The sequence below is a fragment of the Camelus dromedarius genome, chromosome 8 (assembly GCF_036321535.1).
Source record: "Camelus dromedarius isolate mCamDro1 chromosome 8, mCamDro1.pat, whole genome shotgun sequence".
Classification (NCBI taxonomy): domain Eukaryota; kingdom Metazoa; phylum Chordata; class Mammalia; order Artiodactyla; family Camelidae; genus Camelus; species Camelus dromedarius.
This window is the reverse complement of record NC_087443.1, coordinates 34,409,830-34,430,040: the sequence shown is the minus strand read 5'-3', so window position 1 is coordinate 34,430,040 and position 20,211 is coordinate 34,409,830.

The following is a 20,211-nucleotide window of genomic DNA, read 5'->3' as shown; positions in this document are numbered from 1 at the left end:
TTATTTTCTCTATCTCAGGAGTTTACTAAGTGAAGGTAAATTTCACATCCCCTCCGGCCAAAAAGAGTGAGATTTCTCCGAGTCCAGAATTCTACTGGGGGGACGCCTTCTGTGAAAAATTCTCCTGGTTTCTAAGTGCCTCTGAATACAAAACGGACATGAAACAGAAGTTGCCATGGCCTCAACACTCCAGGAAGCTCAGGTACCATGATGAGACTTGCAGGAACAATAAGCCTCCCCACATAGCTGCTGCCTCCCAGTATTGCCACAGGAAAACTTGGAAAGCCACTTTAAAAATTATATATACGTATGTATTTGTGTATGACTTTTATTTTTGGATTCTTGCTCATTGCAACAGAAAAATTCTGTGACCACTTTTGTTACAAATAAGCAGCTCCCCCTTAATGAAGCCCACATGAAGAAAAGACACCGTTCAAAGCCAAAGATGATACTACTCCTCCCACTCTTCTGAAGATTAAATATGGGACACGCACTACTGATATGTGGTCACCTTTGCAGGGCAGCACTGAGTCGGAGGAATTTTTAATATCCTCTGTCATCACTCTTGAGTAATGTGCTAAAGCCAATCCAGGAAACCTCCTAGGAAAAGAACATACTTCAGGAGTTACAGATTTCTAGGACTGGTGGGCTGACAATGAGGCATGGCAGTTTAGGAATTACACAATCTCTGCTCACATGCATTTCTTAATAGTTCACTGGATACAGTGAAGTGAATACTTTTTGTTCCTGTTGGCATTTCATAAAAATAGCAAAAGAAGTATTTATGAGGTTAGGAGAGGAAAAAGCCCTAACAGAAAATTCTGTTCCATTCCACCCAACGTACACGATAGCGATCAGAGGATGTCTCCGAGAGCTCGCTTTCCTTTTGACCTTGTGTACTTCCTGTACTTGGCTGCCTCGGCTGCGCTCCAGCTCCTTTGCAGTGCTGCCACGAGGAGACTGGTGGCAACTATCAGTGTCTACCTGGCATGAGAAGGCACTTCTGCAGCTCACTGCAGATCCACCACAGATGGCTCTGAGGGGTCTCTTCAATTTCACAGGTGAGAAAAAGGCTCAGCAACCCGCCTAGGTCAGGCAGTGGCAGAGCAGAGCTTAAGGCCCAGGTCTGTCTGGCTCCAGCACCTGTGTTCCTGTGGCCCTACCGCCTACTCTATGACTGCCCCCATTTGTTTTTCTCCCCAACATTTTTTTTTTCAGTACAGAAGTGAGAAAGTCTGGCTTCAAGATGCTCACAATCTGGTTAAGGAGAAAAGATGAATAGATTAAAAAGCATTTCCTTCTCTGTACTACGAGGAGCCTGGCATTCAGGGATTCTACCTGGAGCATCGAGCCAGATGAGCTGACTTGCAAGACCCCGGAACAGGACACTGTGGAATTCTGGTTAATTCTGGCCAGAGCTGTGTGTATGGGGCAGTGGTGGGGAAATGCAGTGGGAAACTGCAAGTTAGAAGGACCAGGATGTAAACTCCTGAATGATGGCTAGAGTGTGGACAGTATAACAGCAACCTCAACAGCTAGTACCAGAGCCAGGTTTTCAGTGCTTTATAGGTTTTGATGCAGTGAATCCACGTTATACTCCTCAGAGTAGGTACTGTTACTCTGCTTGTTTTATGAGAAACAGAGGCCTATAGGGTAGGGAACTTGCCCAAGTCCCCTAACTAGTATGTGGGGAGTGGGGATTTGAAACTGGGCTGGATGGCTCCAAGCCCAAGCTCTTCCTCACCACACAAAGGACAGGATAAGTTAAGCCATACCCTCTTGTCTCTTTACCATTATGCTTGCCAAAAGTGTAATTATTTGCTGTCTGTTTCTCCCACTAGACTATGTCTCTGAGAAAGAAGGGATTGTGTCTGTCTTGCTGTCAGAGATAATTTCAGCACATAAACTAGTGACTGGTACTTGGAAGGCACTTGAAAGTTTTGAAGAATGGATGAAATGCATTGGATACAAAGAGGATTCCTTTTCATGAGCAACCCCCACCTGTCCCCATTCAACAGCTGGTGAATATGAGCAAATCACCTCACTTCCTCCCCACCCCAGTTTCCTCATCAGCAAACTGAGGATGACGACAAAGGTGAAACTTTAGAAAACAGTCTAGCAGTTCCTCAAAAAGTTCAACATAGATTTACTATGTGACACAGCAATTCTACTCCTGGGAATAAGCCCAAGAGAACTGAAAATACACAAACACTTGTACATGAACATTCATAGCAGCATTACTATAATAGCCAAAAAGTAGAACAACTCAAATGTCCATCATCAGATGAATGGATAAACAGGGTATAGCTGTGCAATGGAATATCCTTTAGCCATAAAAGAGAAAAAGGTACTGATACATGCTACAACATGGGTAAACTTCAAAAAATTATTCTGAGAAGCTAGTCACAAAAGGCCACTTATTGTAGGATTCCACTTACATGAACATGTCCAGAGTAGACAAATCCATAGAGGCAGAAAGTAGGTTAGTGGTTGACAGGGACTAGGAGAATGGGGAGTGACTGCCAGTGGGTACAGGGTTTCTTTTGGAGTGATGCAAATGTTCTGGAATTAGATAGTGGTGAATATACTAAAACAAAACAAAAAAAACCAAAATACTGAATTTAAAAGGGTGAATATTATGGTATGTGAATTATATCTCAAAAAATAATGGAAGTGAAAACAAATACTAAGTTCTGCATAAATTTAGGTTGGCTACTATTTATGTTTTGTAGGAATCTGGAGGTCAGCATAAATCTCAAAAATAGAAAGGCAAGAAGGAGGGAGGAGGGGCGCAGGTTAGACTGGGTTCCAGTACTTGTGGCTCCGCAGGCCTTACACGTGATACGTGGGAGATAGTGAAAAGAGCACTTGGGCTGGGACCAGCCAGCTCTAGACTTGCTCAGCATAACATTCCAGAATTCTCGCTGCCCTTTGCCTCCATCTCCTCTGCCACCATCCGTTTACATGCCACTGTCACCTTATGTCCGAACTACTGCCACTGCCTTGTAATTGTTTCATTCATCCCAGAAATATTTACTGAACAGCTACTAGTGTCAGCACTGCTCAAGTATGATCAGCAGTGAACAAAACACACAAAGATCCCTGCTGTAAAGGGGCTGACATTTCAGCAGAGACAGACAATAAACAAATGGATGAGCAAATTATTTGATGTATTAGAAAATGGCAAGTACTCTGGAGATAAATAAAGCAGAGGATAAAGATGGGAGAGGTGGGTTGAGGAGTGGCAATTTTAAATTTGGAAGCTGGGAAGGCCTCATTGAGAGGATATCATTTGAGCAAAGCTTGACAAAGAAGGAGTGAACCATGTGGTTATCTGGGGGAAGTGTTCTAGGCAGAGGGAACAGCCAGTGTGAAAGACTCAAGAGTAGCCTGGAGTGGTCCTGTTTCTAGAAAAGCAAGGTGGCCAGTGAGGCTGGGGTAAGGGAAGGAAGCAATGAGGTCAGAGGCAAGAGAAGGGAGACCCACTAGGGTCTGAAAGACTTCCATTCTTTCTTCTCTGCAAAACCTTCCAGTGGCTTCTAGCTCCTAGCCTCTCAAACCCCAGTGCCTCCCACTCTCCCCCTCACTGCTTTGCCAAGTTCTTTCCCACCTCAGGACCTTTCCACTTGCTGTTCCCTCTGCCTGGAAAGCCCTTCCTCCCATCTTCTCCTGGCTGACTTGTTCTTATTTTTCAGGACAAATCTCTAACATCACTTTTTCTGTGGAGCCTCTGTAAAGCACCCCTACTCCTTTGTCCCATTACTGGTTCTATTCTCTTTTGCCTTTCTGATGACCTCAAATAATCTAGCTTGTTTCACATGTGAGTAGTCTCTTTGCTTCTCCAGAAAGGAAGCGCATGAGGTCAGGGGCCTCCTCTGACTCCTGAACAACACCATGGAATCCCTGGAGCAGTCTCTCTAGGTATTTACGGAATGGATGAGGGACTCGATGACTTCATCCTCCTGGGAACTCCTTTGATTAAAGAGGTGGCTTCTGGCTGTCACCACAGCCCCTAAGCTTTCCGGAGGGACTTATTACTGTCCTATCCAGACAACCTTTGTCCTAGGGGAAGACACTGTACCTGGGACTGGGGCCAGCATTCTTTCCCTCTCTCTGTCTTACAAATAGTACTTTGTGTTCTTTACCTTCTATTCAGTCTCAATTACTTCCACAGTCATGTGCACTTTCCTCCTCCTCATTTCATTTCAGCTGGCCCACTCTTTAAGCACTGGGGATGTAGGGGGTGTGGGGTAATAAAGTGGCTGTTCACTTAGTTTAAAAAAAAAAAAAAAAAAGACAGGGCCATGAGCCAGAGAGAGGTGAATGGCTCCAAGTCCAAACTTTCCTGTTTTTTCTGGGTATGGACTAGTGCTTATGCTGGGAGTGGTCTGGATTGGGATACACTAAGTTCATTAAAAAAAAAAATCATCAGGCAGATCCTTGTATTTTAGACCTCGGTTACATTGATCCAGAAACACCTAGACCATTGGATTGCCCTAGGGCAGCAGGTGTCCTCAATTGCTCTGGGATCAGGCAGGACCTTTTCCCTTTGTTTAATGTTGAGGCTCTTCCTGCTTTGCATGGAGCCTAGGAAAGTGACATGCTTACTCGGAGAAACCTCGCCGCCTCCTCCTCCTGCCTCATTTTCTTCCCCTTTCCCAGTTGTCTTCCACAGTACTTTTTGAGGACACTATTTACTGAGTCTTTTTAGATCTGGAAGGTGAGAAGGAATTCTGTACCAGTCACTCCTTTTAATGACTTCTCTAGGCTCCTTGGTGACCCCTGGGACCCAATTTCCCTGGGGTCATTCAGGGGTACAGGGCAAGCTGGTGGCAGAGAGGGAAGCTAGCTCTACTTCTCATGCTTGGATTCCACAAATGTAGCTGGTTCATAAAAAGGATTGAGTAAAATTTGCGATTACTAGGCAGCCACAGAACTCCCTTCTCACCTACCCGCTAGAGGCTGGTGCAGGCCTGGGGATGGAATGATACCAGAGAAGGTTTCTCGTACCCCACTTATTTCAGAGAAAGATTTCTGGACCTTTTAAAGCTCCCAGCTGATACCAATGTACAGCAGAGTCTGAGAACCAGGAGGCTGGAGTAAGGGAGCTAATAAGCCTGAACAGAGCTAACGAGACCACCTGATCGACATAAATAACGAGTAGTATATGGAGGCAAGTATGAGGGACAAGTAGAGCGAGGAGACAAGGGGGCTGGCCCTAATCCCGCTTTCCCTTCTGGGACACTGTGCAACTTGGCCAAGGCACAGCTGGCCAAGTGACTCAGCTCCTGACTGGCACAAGGAGGGGCTGGACCCAAACCCTGGTTAACGTCAGAATCCCTGGGGAGCTTATAAAAAAGAATACAGGCCCCTAGGGCCTAATTCGGGAGGTCTGAGCCTGGTTCTGGGATCATTTTTTCCCCCCAAATTCCTCTGGTGATTCTAATGTGTAGCCAAGTTTGGAAACCACTGGCTTTAGCCATCATGCACCAGAATCACTGGAAGGCATTTCATTAAATACCAATTGGTGGGTCCACTCCCAGAGTTTCTGAGTCTGTAGATTTGGGTTGGGGCCGAGAATTCACATTTCTAACAGGTTCCAAGTTGATGCCAATTTTGCTGGTCTGAATTACACTTGGCCCATACCAGACAAGGAGATTCAACCCTGGCTGGATAGTAAAATCACCTTTGCAACTCTCACTACAGAGGCTGTACCAATTAAATCCATCTCTGGGTTTGGACCAGGAATCATGATTTTCCTTCCAACATTGCATTATGAAAATGTTCAAATATATAGTAAATTTGAAAGAATTCTGCAGTGAACAGCCATATACTCACCACCTAGATTCCGCCACAGCCATTTGACTCTGCTTCCTTTATCACATGACTATTCATCTACCCATTTCGCTAACATCAGGGTTTCTTAAAGCTCCAGTTCCCCAATTTCAGCTGAGTTTGAGAACCAGGTGCTTGTTATTTCTGGCCTTTTCCTCTGTAAGTCTCTTTCTGGCTATAGTCTGCAGAATCTCTGCCAAGAAACTAGACATGCATTTATTTAGCTCCTACTGAGTACCATTGGGGAATCTCTTTCCCTTGAGCTGAGTCTGGTGGGACATTTTATTTTCTGAAATGTTTTAAAGCCAGACAAATCCAGACCAAGGAGCCTAGTGTACTTAGTATGTGGCATTCTACTGGTGAGGAGGGTCCCACTTTGTCTCATCACCAGTACCTGACTGGATCTGGATGTGACTTGTCCAGGATTCCTTATCTAATAAAGACTGGGAGAGGATGAAGCTTCCTGAGAGGGCTCCTTAGTCACTGATTCCAGGGTATTGACCAAGCTGTCACTGTGAGATCTGTGCCTGCCCCCAGAGCTCCAGGCTTTGTAGGGGCAAGTAAACGCCCTTCATGATATGTGATAAGTGCTCTGCTAAATCACCCACAGTTTACCAAGCACTGGAGATAGCCTTTGGGGTCAGCCCTGAAGGGGAAAATGATAAAGAGTTTCTGTTCTGCAGAAGCTTCTAGAAGGGCAATATCTGACAGTAACCATTCCTCCTCCCACACCACTGGCCACACAGTTGATCCTGTGGGGCCTCAGAGTCTAGAGGAAGAGGGAAAACCCACAAGCACATGAACTTGCCCCAGGCTGCCTGAGGTCTGGAGTTTCCAGCTGGGCTGTGTACCTTCAGCTTTTCTTCTATATCGGTTTCTGGCAGCTGGGGTAGCATGAAGACCAGCGAGTGGGGTTTCATGGGAGAGAGAGTCTTGGCGGGGTAGAGTAAGTGAATGTATGTTCTTTTATTTCTAAGGAAAGAGTGGGAGAGCTGATTAACGAGCAAATCTAAGCCATGTTCTTCTAGGACTCCTTTCCCACTCTGTTTGAAGTGAGAAGTAGAGAGGAGAAAGAAAGGTCAAGGGAGAGGCCAGCCCACACAGTAGCTCTGTCATGCCGGACAAAGGCCTGAACTCATTCTCCTATGGGTGGGTGGGGAGTCTGGGATTTCATGGCTAGCCAATAGGGCTAAGGAATTCATTTGGAAATAAAGGTGGGTTTTCCCTCAGTCATCAATGAAATCAGAAGACCTGCCATTTAGAAATACAACTTCGTGTGGAGGTAGTTTCAGCTCTGCTGGTGACTGAAACTTGGGAGCTGGGACTTTCTCAAACACTTTTTACTTCAGTCATTTTGAAAATGTAGAATTCTTTTGGGCCCCTAAGGCTTGAGTCCCTTTTACTGGGGCTTTTTAGCATGATTCACTTGGTATGTCTTCCAGGGTGTCTTTGCATTTTACTGAAATGGTTTGCTGATGTTCCTGGGGACTTTATGGACCAATAGGACCTTGAACTCTGGGAGGACTGTGGTTGGCTAATGGCCTGTGGGCCCCAGTGCTCTCAGCACAGGACCTGGGTGGAGGAGGTGCTCCACAGGTAGTGCTGAGTCCATGAACACTGCACTGTTTTCCACAACTCCAAGAAAAAAAAAAGAAAACCTAAAGTTCAACAATAGGGGGATAGTTTGTAATTCTGGCACAGGAACCAGGATAGAACAGCAGGTAGCTCTTTGAAAAGGCTAATTATAAAGGCTCAGCAGGAATATGTAAAAATATAAAAGGTGGAAAAATACTATCCAGTAAGCATGTTGTTTCTGCTATAAAACATGATGTGTATGTCATAGTTAAAAACTGAAAGGAAAGACAAATGGAAATAGTTGTGCTAAGACAGTGAGATTATCGGCAGTGACTATTCAAGGTTTTTCTTAAATCTTAACTGTTGCATCATCATTATAACATAAAAACTAAACCTCTACGGGAGTGTTCCACTGTAGGCATGCCCAGGATTTGGGAGGCCAAAGTCCTTTGCTTGTCCTTTGTCTAGGCAGATCTCCTCCAGGCAGGGTCTGTGTTGTGCATGCCTCATCCACATGGCCCCAAACCTCACACACAGTAGGTGCTCAATAAATACTTGCTGACCTGGCAGCTCAATGGGTAGCTTATTCTAAAGATTAAAGGGTTTTTTTTTTTTTTTTGAAGGTACCCAGAAGTACTTTGACTGGAGGAGAAAAGGAGTTGGGGAAAGAATTACATCTGGTCCACACACCACCAACTGACAGAAAAGTTTAAGTACTAGATTGCATGTAAGTTGGTTCTTTCAGTTCAACCAGTTTAGTAAATGTATAACCAAATAATTTAATTTTTTTTAACCTCTAAGCTTGTGTGTGTGTGAATAAAATCACAAAAAGAGGAGGAAAAACCTTTCGTCCACATGGGACCTCATTCTGGGTTCAGGGAACAGCAAGGTGATAAAGGCTGGTCCTCAGGGAGGAGTGGCCGCCTGACTGACTTCCCCTTTCGGTCCAGAACTTGGAGTTGAGAACTGTAAGTTGACCTCCTTCTTGCTCCAAGGTGGGGCCTCTGTGGAGTTGCCATCTTTCCCTCTCTGGGGTCCTGGTGCATATAGGTCCACAGCTCTGCCAGCCTCGTGAGGGCCTTTGTGCCAGCATATGGGAGGACTTGGCTTGGGGATAAAGAAGAAGTAGAGTGTATTTGGTTTGGCATTTGCTAACTGGTAAAGGTCCTGTCTTGGAATTATCCCTCACCAACCATCCCCTGGCTGAAATATCATCATTATTTCATCCCTGAGGGTAGGGTTTTGAGGTTCTCCTGCTCAGGCACAGGTCTGGAAAGGGAACCTCTCTGACCCATTTCTCCAATGGAAAAAGTACCACAAGGTGACTCAACACTGGGGGAAATTAGCCCCTGAATAAAGTTGGCGGATATTGTATCTGGTAGCTATTTGTGATGTGTCCCTAACAAAGGAGGCCCAGAGTAACTCTAGCTTTTCCAGAGAGTCTATCTGGACTACCGATACTAATTAATATATCCAGCCAGTTGGCCACTCAACTAGTGAGACCCTGAAAGAACAGAATGCAACACAGTGAATGGTTGACTTCTTATGCATTGTTTTCTAAGCAGTGCACTAAGCCCTCTACACACGATATTCTCTTTCAATTCTTCCCAAGAACCCTGTGAGGTGGATAATATCTCTACTTTACAGAAATAAAACCTAAGGCTCAGAGATGTGATTTGACCAGTAGCATGCAACTAAATATAGTAATGCTAATTAATAGCTAACAATCATTGAGCACTTACTACTACAGGGCTTCCTGCTTCAACTTGCTTAATCCTCATAACATCCTTAGAAACGAGGTAGTTATTGCCCCATTTTTAAGAAGTGCGGAAACTGGAGTACAGGAAGGATGAAAGTTCCCCAAGGCAGTCAGCTAGCAGATGTCAGAGTGGGATGTGAACACAGGCAGCTAAGCTCAGCCATACTTCTAACCCCCATGCTACATATGGTAAATGTCGGACCCAGCTGTGTCTGGTCCATGAAAATATACTGAGAGCCTGCTGTGTGCCAGGCACATACACCTACCCAGGTGATCACACCCAGTCCCTGCCCTCATCAGCTTCCATGCTGGTGTCACTGCACCCAGATGGTGTGGAGACAGGCCAGAGTGGGGAAAGGGTTGGGACAGCCAGGTGTAGGACATCCAGAGGACACTGAGCTCAGGCAGGGAGAAGGCAATCAGGAGTGACCCTACCCTCATCCTCTGTGGTTGCCCTGAGGTAATAATTACCCTCTTTAGGGGACTGAAGCAAGAGGTCAGGGGTCTCTAGGGCCCACTTATCTCCAGGACCTGGACTTCTTGGAGTCTTGCCTCACAGGCCCATCGTAAGGTTTCCCTTGTCTTTGCTTTGCATACATTCCACACAATAGGAGACACTGCAGATGGATCCTATCAGAGAAGCTCCTCCTGAGGAGATACTGAGGCCAGGATTACGAGGCCTTAAACTGGAATTTCTGAGGGAGAAATTATGCTTGAACTAGGTGGCTCTGCCTTTGGGAGGTCTGGAGGGTGTGACATGGTCTGATTTGTGTTGTAATAAGCCGGCTCTGGCCACTGGGTGGTGACAGGATTGGTGGGGCCTGTGTCCCTACTCTCTCTCCTGTAGGGTCAGCCCTATAGGAGCTCACCTCAGCTGTGGCTCTGGAAGCCTGCCCTGGATTGGAGAGATCCCATCTGTTCTGCACCTCTGGACCTTGGCCTCAGCTGATCAAATTCTGTCTTGAGCCTCCTCACCAGTACACTCCTCAGTGGACTGTGAGAGGCTTAAATGCATCAATATGTGAAAAGCACTTAGAGCAATGCCGGCTCATGGTTTACATGTGAGCAATCATTACTGTAATTACAAGTGACTGGGTGAACAGAGATAGACAGAAGCCTGGATCCGTCCTGGCCCCTCCCCTTTACCAGCCAGCCTTGAGCCTCGAGTCTCTCCTGTGGGATGGGGCTGGTCAGGCCAACTTGGCAGAGCTGTGTGAAGATCAGCTCTCATACCCACACCCTACCTGGTGGGTAGTAGGCCCCTCCTCACACAAGACTGAAAAAAAAAAGGCTTTAAGATTTCTCAGGAAGGTTTTGTTCCTGCTGTTTTTCCTTCCTGACTTCCCAACTGTCCATTTTCTCGCTGCCACTGACTCTCAAGCTTCACACCCTGCAGTTCCCAGATCTAGGGTGTCCGCTCATAGCTTCTGTCTCAACTAACATTACCTTTGTCCCTCTTCTAACCCTCCACCTCTGGGAAACAACATACAACTTTAAGGACTACTAACTTCACCACATCCATATGGTAAGAGCACCTGCTTACTGGGCACTGACTGGGTACCTGCCTGGCTTTGTTCTTTATTGCCATGTGCTGGGCCTTTGCATGGATGTGCTTGTTTGATCTTCGGTGTTCCTTGGAGGCTGGTGTAATTATCACCCCATTTAAAAGGTAGAAAAACAGAGGCACAAGTGGTTAAACAACTTGCCTGGTGTCACAACTAGGAAGTGTTGGTTTTAAACATAAGCAGTCTCAGTCTAAGCCCCAGCTCCCAACCACTCCATTTTCTTGTATGACCCTAACGTTTAAAATTCAGAGGAATTGGGAAAAGGAGCAACATCTTTGTCCTATGAATGTCAGAGTTTTATTTGCTTGCTTTTTTTTAATCAAAACTTCTTTTACTCCAGAGTTGGGTATCTCAAATTTCCCCTGGTTATATTCTGCTGGTGTTTTATCTCCTAAGGCATTCTCTAAATCTCACCAAACTCTCTTACGCTCAGAAGTAGGCATATTTTCTCTTGCTCTGTCACCTGTAGAGATGGAAAACTGCTCATTAGCATGTTCTTTCTCATGCTTGAAAATAGCTTTACGATGTCTCAAAACTCTCTGAGCAAGAAGGACCTGGCCCCTTTCCACGAGGCTGGTTTCCTGTCCCCTGCCCTGAGAAAAGTGTTCGGACTTTACAGACTCTCTCTTCCCACTGGTTATGTGCTGGACAATGGGGTCACACCCTAGAGTGCAGGTGGGGAACTCTCCCCTGCACAGAATTTTATTTTAGTTTAATTTGTTATTTTAATATTCCAGTACGTTTAGAAAGGAGATAAAAGTGGAAGGAAGTAGTGAAAAAAAAAAACTTATCCCTAAGACCTCCTCTCCTGACATTTTTATACAGACTAGAACTTACTTTGAACCCGAGGGCCTGCCTACATGCCAGGCACTGCTCACAAGGGCCTGTGGCAGGGACACAGTCCTGGTCCTGAGTTTCTTGCAGTCTGAGCTGGTGAGCACTGAAAACAGCTTCAAAAAATTTCCATTTCAACCAGCGTTTACTGAGCATCTGCTGTGACCAGGGAGTCTTCTGCACACTTTGGGTACATCAGCAAACAAAGATCTCTGTCTTCATGAAGCTTACATTCTAGTGGGGAAGGGAGACAATTAGTTGATAAATGCTATAGAAAAAAGAAAAGGAAGGGGGCTGGGGTACAGGGTGTGGGTGGGGAGGCTGCAGGATTAGATGTAAGTCAAGGCCTCCTAAGAAGGTTAGATTTGAGTCAAGACTTGAAAAAGGTAAGGGATTTAGCTGTGGGGTACCTAGGAACCCAGTGTTTCAGGCAGAGGGAATAGCTAAAGCCTCAAAGAGAAAAATCCAACACAAACACCAGGAAGGGGATACCCAAAAGATAGGGAATCTGAGAAAGGGGCCAAGGGGAGGGAGGAAGGAGGCTGAGCATGCCTAGGCTAATTGCACTGTGGCTGCCCTGCTGGGTGGGATGATTTACCTGACCCAGAGGACCAGGCTCAGCCCAAATCTCTGGGCCAAGGGAAATTAGCTCTGATCCAGGCTCTTTCACAATTAAGCCATGGCCTTCAGTAAGTCGCATACTCCCTGGGACTCAGTGGCCATGTCTGCAAAAGAAGACAGGCAACATCTGGCCATTCCCTGGTCTTCTGCAAGTACTTTATAAGAATAATAGTAATAACAATAGTAGTTATAATAATAAAGTTGCAAATAAGATGGCAATTGCAGTATCTTTCTGGGGTGAATAAGATAATTATTTTCATTACTGAAACTTTAAAAAATCAAAAGCAAAACCATCTAACTTATGTGGTTTCTGAGGAAAAAAAGACAAGAGAATGGCCTCTGGTCAGGAAAAAAAAATGAGGTGACAAAGGCAAAAGGCTTCCTCTCACCAGCATTTAACCGTCATCCTCTTTGTGGGAGCTGGGTTCTGAGGCCCCCTCTGGGCTGCTCCTGAGAATAGTTCCTTAGCTGAGCTTTAGAACATCTGCAAGCAGCCAACTGTCAGTTTGGGAAGGTTTGGAAAGTATTACGTAAGGCAAAAAAAAAAAAAAAAAAAGCCCAAAAAAACCCAAAAAACCAAAAACAACGGTTTTTGACAAATTAAAAAAAAAAAAAAGAAGACATGGCAAGGTTTCCTAGCCTTTAGGTTGTAGGGACCAGAAATGCAAAATTGTGTTCTCACAATCTACTGATTTGCTAAAAGGAGAGATTTGAGAGCACCACATTTTCAGACACTTGGTTTTGCCCAAACTCCTGGATTCAGGGCCATGTAGGTAAGGGCTTTCCCTACCCAGACAAACAAGAGTGTTCGGCTTTTTTAATGCCAAGACAGAGTTGGGGTGAGCCTGCTGGAAAAAAAGGACTAAAAAGAAAAGTCCTCCCAGAAAGTACATCCATGAAGGATTGCTTAGGTGAGGAGTCACAGAACAGGCACAAGTCAGGGTCTGAAGTCTGACTGCTAAAAGTCAAATCTCACCTGTAATAATAGCTCTCTGTGTCTCAATTTCCTCATCGGTATAACAGTAAAGTGATACCTCCTTCACAGGGCAGTTATGATGATCAAGTGAATTAACATAATGAAGTCTTTAGAATCATACATAAGTCCCAGAAAAACAGCCAACAGTGGGTGTTTTTGTCTCTGGGTTACATGGGTTCTTCCTAATCAGCCTCTGAGTGTTTTTCATTGAGGGCTGCCTATTTAGGGAACATTTTTGGTACAAGCACACTTTCAGGTCATGCAGGTCTCTTCTTTCTAACTGATATTTTCCTTAATCTTAAAAGAATCACCGTTTCCTAAGCCAGCACTGTAAAATAGAAATACAATGCAAGCCACAAATGTAGGTTGCCATATATGATTTCAAATTTTTTGGTAGCCACACTGAAAAAAATAGAATGAAAAAGGTGAAATTAATTTTAATAACACATTTTAACCTAATATATCTAAAATATTACTTCAATATATATTATGAATGAGATTTTACATTCTTTTTTTTCCTTACTACATCTTTGAAATCCAATATCTGTTTTACAATTACACATATCTCAATTCAGACTAGCCACATTTAAAGCACTTAATAGTCATATGTGGCTATCATGATGGACAGTACAGTTCTAAATGACAGGAAGACGGTTCTTGGCAGTGAGCTTTGGTGGGCTAGTCAGGCTGGGCCCTGACCCTCTCCCAGTCACCACTAATGATAACCAGAAAGGCCTCTGGGATGCAGGATCTTCTGGTCATATGGAATAAGGAGGTTTTTGATGCAAGCCGTACAAGTTCAACAGTGTGGTTTTGAACTGAGATGTATTAGGCAAGCTCTTGCTTGCCCCTAACGGTCTTTTCTTCCCTTCCCACTAACCCCATCCTCTACCTCCACCTGTCTTGATGATTACAATCTAAAGTAAGTTTATTAATTATCATCCTCTATTAAAATGCAAATGTTGGGATAATATCTTTACTGAGTATCACCTGAGACTAAGGTAGTTGAAACAGAGATTAGGATGGGAAGTAGAATGTGTTTTGGGGTTCTATTTGGAGGCTCTGTAAAGTGCCATTGTATAAAAACCATGAGGGGGAGGGTACAGCTCAAGCGGTAGAGCATATGCTTGGCATGCATGAGGTCCTGAGTTCAATTCCCAGTACCTCCCCTAAAAATAAATAGTAAACTTAATTACCCCCAACCCCCCCCCAAAAAAAACAAATAAAAATAAAGCTTAAAAAAAAATCAGTGATAGGAAAGCCTTGCAGAATGGATTCTGCAGGTTCTCAGCCTTTAATGAGCCCTTCCAGCACAAATCACTTAGTTCTAACAGGAACCTCATTAACCAAAGGCAGCAGTACCAAGTGAGAGCAGACACCATTTGAACACCTTGGGTTCAAATTCTTTAGGTGAATGAATCTGAATCTAAAAACTACACGAGGAGTCCCTTAAAGTAGGAATTTTGCAGACTTGTCCTGCCCATCCATTCCCAGCAGCCCAGAGGAAAAAGAGCCTACCCCTTCTCCCTTCAAAGGAATCACCCTTTGATTCCATTCAGGGAAATTTCAGTTTGGTCTTTAAAGTAGGATGTGTCTTGGGGAAGGCTGCCTTGATTTCTAGGACAGGACCTGCTTCTTCATCTCTCCCTTTCCCCATTCTGTTGTCTTAGGGTGAATTTGCTTATCTTTCCTCCAAACTACTATTATAAGCTTGTTTGTTTTTTTTTTTAATTTGGGGGGTGGAGGAGGTAATTAGCTTTGTTTGTTTGTTTAATGGAGGTACTGGGGATTGAACCCAGGACCTCGTGCATGCTAAGCATGCACTCTACCACTGAGCTATACCCTCCCCCATTATAAGCTTGTTTGAAGGGGGTCTCATTTCCCTATTCCCAAGTTCTTGGAAAGAGTGGAAGGAACCCCACTTTCACCCCTATGAGCTGGTAATGTATCTTATACCTCAGTGTATATCTTAATGTCTGAAACAAAACTCTATTCTTGTTTCATCTGTGATGAGACTGGACTATCTACCTAACCCACAAATGTTCCTTCCCTTCAGCATTCCTAACTGCTCCTTTTTCCCAGTCCATAGTATTCCCAGCTACATTGCCTTGAGGAAAATTACTTTTATCTGGCAGTTCCTGACTGCTGATCTCTGACTCAACTTCTTTAGTCTCATTGTGCCCCCAGGGAGGTTATCCAAAGAATGCTCTCTATCAATTGGTTTTTTTTAAGTTAACTTTTGTCAATAATCAACATTTTTATCGAGTGTTTTTTTCCTTGATTACTAATACGATACATAATTTTATTCTATAAAATTTGGCATAATCTAGAAAAGATAAAGAAGAAGCATCTGTCATTCTACTGTCTAGAAAACAACACTGTTATCTTTTGGGTAATCAATAGTTATTTGAGCCCATTATATTTTATACCAGTCAAAACTGTATCTCTGGAGTAATCTAGGAAGACAAGACTAGCACATGCAACAAAATAGAAGTATTCAATACAGATTTCATTCACTTAACCATTCATTCAGTGCTTTATGGGAAAGTACAGAAACATACTAACTTCATTTAGAAGTTTAGTTCACTTGGGGATGTCATCAAATGTACAGCATATTATTGAGGTCAGAAGAGCAACTGATTCCTGCAGTAGATTCTATCTCTTTGGATGGAGGTTTAGGCAGTATCTTTTCATTTTATTAGAGGGGGTTAAAAGTTAAGATTTCCCATGAGAAAAATTTTTACTATCTCAATGTAATTACTGTGACCAAATGGTGAAACTTCTAAATAGCACTTTACTAAAAAGAGTCTGTTCATTTTTCATGTTTGTGATCAAGATACCCCATACCCTCAAAAAAGAGCCTAGAGTCTGGCAAAAAATAAGAACCAACTGAAGTGTAGTAACTTAATCAGTAGATGTGGTCAGCCTCAGAGGATTGAAATCAACAGGCCGTTAAAAGTCTGGTTGATGTTCTGTGGTTACAAATTAAGGCGCAAGAATTTCTCTCTTCCTTAGTGACCAATAATCTTAAATATAAGTGCAGGTTTATGAATTTCAGTATATATGTGTTTTGGGGAGTAGGAGTGAAGTCAGGTTGTGAAGCCTAGGAAATACTGTCATTGAGTTTGGGAACTTGGAAAGTTTGCTGATCTGCAGAGGGAGCTCAGAGCTTGAGGTGGTGAATTGATGGAAGAATTATGGAATTGGCTGGAATCAACAGCCAAGTTAGTTCTGCGGACACTTGAGGGGCCAGGTAGTGCCACAGGGTAAGGCATAAAATAAAAGCCATAAGAGGAGATGAGTGGGACCCCAGTGTGCAAGCGAGTGGTGTGTGCCACTTTGAACTACCAAAGGCAGGACATGGCAGCAGTAATCTCTGGATAGAAGGTGAGGAGAGATTTGTCCTTTCCTTTAAGTCCTCTTTTGCCATTCTTCAACTGCCCACGTTTACATAGTAAGCATTTATTAATTTTTTAATGAAAAAATATAATTTAATAAAGATACAAAAAATAATTTAGGATAGTATTGATAGAAATTATGTCCTGGGGAAGAGATAAGACTCAAAAAGTCAAAGAAGAATCTCCTTTCTTGATTCATTTTCAAAAGGTCTTATTCCCCCAAACCCATAAGTCCATTCCTGTTCCCCCATGTCTGAAGTATTTCCTAAGAGATTTGTTTCCAATATTTTTGATCCTTGTGAAAATATCCCCAAGAAAAGTAACACACCCCCCTGTTCCCAGTTATTTATATCAATAATATTCAGCATATTCAGCATGTGGCTTTTCCATTGCAACTTTTGGTTCTTCAAAGCCCTATAATTTTGGAATTGGAATGTCATATTCTACTAGACTCAAAGTTGAGTTTGAGAAGTTCTTCTAAGCCTTTTTGAAAAAATAGAATTTATTTTTTAGAGCAGTTTTAGGCTCACAGTTTAGTTGATCCAAAGGTACAGAGATTTCCTATATACCCCTGCCCTGTTTTACTTCTTGTCAAATTGTAGACCCAAACTATGGTGGTGGGGAAGCTCTTCCTCTCCCCCATCCCTAGTCCATGATTAAAACACTGAAGTTCCCAAACTTTTATGTATTTGGCAACACCTGGGGAAGCTTCTGGAGTAGGACTGTGAAAGCCTTCAACAGCAGGGCATCTGCTCCTGGCAAACCGAATGTGTGGCTATGGTGATGAGAAGGGAGGTTTGAGGAAAGAAGCCGCTGGGGATGTCTGTGAGCCTGTGTCCTCTCTTAGGGCACCCATCCTGCAGGCACCCACCTACTGATACTTGGTGAGGGGTCTAAGAACACAGTGGTAGCTGCTCCCTTCATACCAGAAGAATCAAGATACTTTTCTATCTTGGCTACAGTCTCCCCATGCACTAAAGGGAGGAGTGGGACTGAGAGTAGAACAGAAAGGATGGGAAACTCGAAGGATGCCTGAGATTCAAGAATAAAGGAGTTGCTTTTTAAAGAAAAAAATTTTTTTTTCCTTCAAGGTCCTCTTTTTAATAAGATGTTTTCTTATTTACATGGACTCCAAATAAGATAAAGAAACCTTTTAAAAAGGTTGATTTTTTTAAAAGTGTTTTATTATGGAAATTCTTTAAAAAATACTAAAGTAGGGAGACTAGTATCATGGGCCCCCATTTTCTATTACTCAGCTTCAGTTATTATTATTATTATTATTATTATTATTATTATTATTATGACTATTATTATTACTATTATTATGCTATACCTCTCTCATCCTCCCTCCTCAAACTGGATTATTTAGAAGCAAATCCCAGTCATTTTATCATTCTAAATAGGAATATTTCAGTATGGACCTCTAAAAAAGAGAAAAAAGGAAGTCTCATGATTACAAATCTTAACCTTGTTTTTTCCTCATTCTTCATCTGTCACTAGACTTTGAACCTGAGTTCTAGACCTGGTTTGCCACTCACCAGCTGTGTGACCAGCAGCAAGTCATGTAACCTTTCTGGACCTGTGCTTTTCTCACCTGAATGGGTGAAGTAGATGATATCTAAGACCTCTTGCAGTTCTAGAGATCAAAAAGTCTTACAAAGGTCATTCTTTCAGCATCCAGAGACATAGTACAGATTTGGTACAGGATCTATTTCCTGTTTGTTTTTTGGTGCAATGCTCAGTTCAGAGTCAAGACCTTCTCAGTGAAGATCCAAGAAAGTCCCAGAGGCTGCTGAGTAGCAGAATCTTTAACTTGGAGCTTTAAAAAAGAACTGAGCCCTGGAACCATCCCTGGGAGCAGTTTTGTGCTGCTCTCAGTATCTCCTCTGACAACCTCAATGTACCTTAACAAGTATTCTGCTGAGTTGTGATGCTGGGAAGGTTTAAGTTCTCTAAACAGATCCACCTTTTCAAAAGACCACCCTGAAACCCATAGCTAATGAAAAGTGATGTTTACAGTGCTTTGGGGTGGCTGGGCGGTGGGGGGTGGGTGTGATTAGTTACACTTTTAGAAAACAAGGAACTGATTTTTGTTTGTTAAGGAGTAAGGATACCCATTATACAGGCAAACTGACTGAGTGTGAAGTAAAGTAGGTACATTTAAGGTTGCCTGGTAAATGAAAGATTAAGTCCAGGATAGAATTTCTTTTAAAAGTATGGAAAACTTATTGTAGATGTTGAGGTTTAGGGAAAGACAGGGGTTCTCTTTGGTTAATGAAGGAAGCTTTGGGCAAGAAGGTGGTACCCAGCACAGAGAAGCACTGCCAATGCGACCCTCACATTGCATGCCACAAGCTTTCATGGGCATTCTCTTGTTGCCTTCCCACACCATCATTAGAACTAGAATGATAGGAGCCCAAGGAGTAGGTGGCCCAGCATCTCTCAGCTAGAAAGTGAGGGAGGTGAGCTTGGACCCAGACTTGTGGCTGCCACGTGCATGTCCTGTTTCTCTGCATCTTGAAGAGGGATAGGGAAATGAAACTGGAGAAAGGCTATTGGGAAAAAGAAACTCGGTTGTCAGTGTAGCAAGAGTAAAGCAAATACTTACTAATGCTGCACTTTACTTTTCCTTCTTTTTTTTTTAATCACCACGGCCCAGAGAATGAAAAAATGGACTCAAATGGAGAAAAAGCCTCCAAAATTACATTTTAAAGTGCAAGCTCTAATCAGCTCTGAGGTTTTTCAGGAAACTTACTGAAGCTATGGACAAGGTTATTGTTTTAGTGCCAGGGTTTTAAATTGGGGGGGTAGGGTTAAAGGGACCAAAGATGAGGGTTGTTATTTCAAGCTGAAACCAGTATTCCATAGTGGGGAACTCACTAGGTCTGTGAGTTTTGGGGCTGGTTAGCGCACTCGGAGAAGTCCCTGGACACACTGAGGAGGGTCAAAGTATGCATTCTTTGTAACGGTTGTGGACTTGTACCACAGCTACTCAGTGATTAGATTCTGAGGCCTGTCCTTAGCAGGAAACGGTAAAGGAATCAGCAGGAAGCCGAAAACAAGGGAAGGGAAACTCCTCCCTCCTGTCAAAAGAACAGACTCTGGTGAAGATGATAATGAAAATGGGCGTTGTAGGGCTAGACAGGTTGAAATGGAGAGTGGTTAAATTTTGAATGGAAATAAGGCAAATGTACCTTATGGCATGTGACAAACTGCTGTGTTTACTGTGATTTTAATATGGAGCCTGAACCATGTGTTCCTGAAGTCCTCCAGAAGTCCCCACAGAATCCCCAGGACATGGGAAAAATGCTGTTGCTTTATTTCCAAGGGCAGTGGTTTGTGTGTTTTCTGAGGTCCAGCAGTCCATTGATAAGACAACCTCCCCTTGTTTCTGATTTCCGGCTTATTCAAGGCCAGAGGACCCAAAAGCCAAGTTAAGAAGTTTTACCGGGATATAAAATGAAAGTATAAATGGAATAAAATCATAAGGAAAACTGGGTGTGAAGGAGCAGAGGACCGCAAAATCATTTTTCTGTTTTACCCAGTTCGTTGTAACCGAAAATCCTCACTAGATTCCTGAGGTAGGGGGAGAGCCGGTGATTCAGTGGGAGAAACGGAGTCCAATAAGAAGAAACTGGTTATCTGAAA